Genomic DNA, 3510 nt, shown 5'->3' on the forward strand with positions numbered 1-3510 from the left:
AAAGGAAGTCCTTAAAAACGCAAACAGATGGAAGGGTACTGAAAAAGTGAACAGCAAACACTTCATTTCAGCGCTGTTTCAATGTGTTTTCAGTGTATCTATGTTACCCGTTTTGTATTTACGTTCTATGTCCTTGTAATTCAAGTGTTCCATATCCATAACATAAGAATTCCAGTGTTTAGTATTGAGAACTCTTAGAACAGTAACTGCATTTACAGAGTGTTCTGAGTTCTTTTACGTTGTATTCTTAGGTTTTCTAAGGAGATTCCTTAAAAACGCCAACAGATTGACGGGAACTGAAAAAGTGAATCCTCCTCCTTCTCCTCCTTCTTCTTCTCCTTCTTTTAGAAATTGTATAATTTTAGGTTTTGCATTTTGATCTGTGATTATTTGGGTTTAGTTTTTATATTTGGTATGAGGTATGGGTCACAATTGATTTTTTTTGCATATGCACATTAAATTGTTCTGAAATCATTTGTTGAAAAGATTATTCTTTCTCAACTAAATTGCCTTTGCATCTTTGTTGAAAATCAATTGACCTTATATGTATAGATCTATTTCTAAACTTTACATTCCGTTTATTGCTCTATTTGTCTATCTGGATAGCAATACCACACTCTTGATTACTGCAGCTTTTAAGTGCTAAAGTTAGATCGTGTAAATCATCCAACTTTGTTCTTTTATTTCAAAATTGCTCTTGCTATTCTAGGTCCTTCACTTTTCCATATGAATTTTAGAATCAACTTGTCAATTTCTACCAAAAAAGCCTACTGGGATTTTAACTGAGATAGCATTGAACTTATAGATCATGTGGGGAGAATTGGTATATAACAATATGTCTTCTGATTCATGAACATGATATACCTCCCCATTTATTTAGGTGTTTTTAAATTTCTCTCAGGAATGTTTTATAGTTTTCAGTGTACAGTCTTATGTATTTTTGTCATGTGTATCCTCAGTATTTAATATTTTTAATACTATTGTAAATAGTATTGTTTTTAATTTTAATTTCTGGTTGTTTCTAGTATGTAAGAAAGTCAGCTAACTTTTGCATATTGAACTGGGATCTTACAACCTTACTTAACTTACTGGTTCTAACTGCTTTTTTGTAGATTCTTTAGCATTCTCTATACAAATTATCACGTTATCTCAGAATAAAGACAGTTTTATGAGGTCAACACTTAACCACTGAGCCAGGCCAGCTGGGCTTGAATATCTTTTTATGTGCTCATTTGTCATCTGTATATCTTCTTAGGAAAGTGTCTCCATATCTTTTGCCCATATTTTATTCAAAAAAATTTTCTTATTTTTGAGATTTGAGTTCTTAATACATTCTGTTTATAAAAAGGCATGATCACACATATGACTTGCAAATGTTTTCTCTTAGTATGTGACTTTTACTTTTTTAAGTGCCTTTCAATGAGCAAAAGTTCTTACTTTTGATTATATGTTTTGATTTATCAGTTTTTAATTATATCAATTATGTTTTTGTTCTATACCTGAGAAATCTTTGCCTAACCCAATTTCATGAAGTTTTTCTTCTTCTTCTCCTCCTCCTCCTTCCCCTCCTCCTCCTCAAGCCAGAGCCTGCCCTGGAGTTCACCCTAAAGCGCTGCCTCCACCTTACCCCAGTCCTCACTCACCTTGTCTGGAGACGGAACTGATGACTGCTTCCCAGGTCTATTGTTCTTTCTTTTTCCACTGTCAGGGACATGGGTGACTCCAGCTTTAATTCCTAAAGCAAATACCTTCTCCCCGGCCTTCACTTTTCCATATGAATTTTAGAATCAACTTGTCAATTTCTACCAAAAAAGCCTACTGGGATTTTAACTGAGATAGCATTGAACTTATAGATCATGTGGGGAGAATTGGTATATAACAATATGTCTTCTGATTCATGAACATGATATACCTCCCCATTTATTTAGGTGTTTTTAAATTTCTCTCAGGAATGTTTTATAGTTTTCAGTGTACAGTCTTATGTATTTTTGTCATGTGTATCCTCAGTATTTAATATTTTTAATACTATTGTAAATAGTATTGTTTTTAATTTTAATTTCTGGTTGTTTCTAGTATGTAAGAAAGTCAGCTAACTTTTGCATATTGAACTGGGATCTTACAACCTTACTTAACTTACTGGTTCTAACTGCTTTTTTGTAGATTCTTTAGCATTCTCTATACAAATTATCACGTTATCTCAGAATAAAGACAGTTTTATGTCTTCCTAATATGTATACCTTTTATTTCTTTTCTTACCTAATGCATTGGCTACAACCTCCAGTATATTAAGTAGAAGCAGAGTATTCAAGTCGTTTATCATTAAATATGATGTCAGTTGTTGATTTCCCATAGCTCCTCTCTACCAGATTGAGATGGTCTCCCTTCTAATTTGTTGCTTATTCTTTTTTAGAAACATCAATTTTCTAATGCTAAGCCAACCTACCATTCCTGGGATGAACCTCAGTTGGTCATGATGTAATATCCTTTTTATATATTGTTGGATTAAATTTGCTAAACTTTTATTTCAAGTTTTTGCATAGATATTCACAGAGGATATTGGTTTCTTTGGGTTTAGCCCCATGTTTTAACTTTTTAAAAGACTAGGAAACTTTTCCTGTAGAATGTCCCACATTCTAAATTTGTCTAAGTATTTCATGAAAACTTACTTAATTTTTCCCCCTCTATTCCTGGTATTTTCTCCAAACTTATATTTAAGGCTAAAGATTTAATTAGATGTAGGTTAAGCCTTTTGGTAAAAAATTAGAAGATGTTGTGAATTTACTGAATTACATCAGGAGGCATCTAATGCCAATTTGTCCCACTATTAGTAATGTTGGTTAAGTTACCATGACAGCTGTCAGATATCTGGTCTGTAGACTAATTTTTCCCTTTTCAATGACCAATTAATCTGTGTAGTAACACTTGATAGCATGAAAACATCCTATCAACTCTTAAAAACAGACTTATTGACATATAATTGTCAGATAATAAACTGGATATGTTTAGAGTGTAGTTTAACATGTTTGGCAAGTTTTTGTTTGTTTGTTTTTGTTGCTCCTCACCAAAGATATTTTTTCATTGCTTTTTAGTGAGAGTGGAAGAAAGAGGGACAGACAGAGAGTTCCAGTTATTCCACATCCTTGTCAGCCCTTGGTATGGTCAATCTTTTTTTTTCTTTTTGCTGTTCCAATTGGTGTGTAGTTATATCTCCTAATGGTTTAAATTTGCAATTCCCTGACAACTAGTGATGTTAAGTATCATTTTTTAAAATATATATTTATTTTTTAATATATATTTCTATTGACTTCAAAGAGGAAGGGATAGGGAGAGAGAGAGAGAGAAACATCAGTGATGAGAGAGAGTCACTGATCATCTGTCTCCTGCACACCCCCTACTAGGAATCAAGTCCACAACCTGGACATGTGCCCTTGACTGGAATCAAAGCTGAGACCCTTCAGTCCACAGGCTAACGCTCTATCCCCTGAGCCAAAGCAGCTAGGGCAGCCCTCA

This window comes from Myotis davidii, unplaced genomic scaffold (genome assembly GCF_000327345.1).
Source record: "Myotis davidii unplaced genomic scaffold, ASM32734v1 scaffold575, whole genome shotgun sequence".
NCBI classification, from domain to species: Eukaryota; Metazoa; Chordata; class Mammalia; order Chiroptera; family Vespertilionidae; genus Myotis; species Myotis davidii.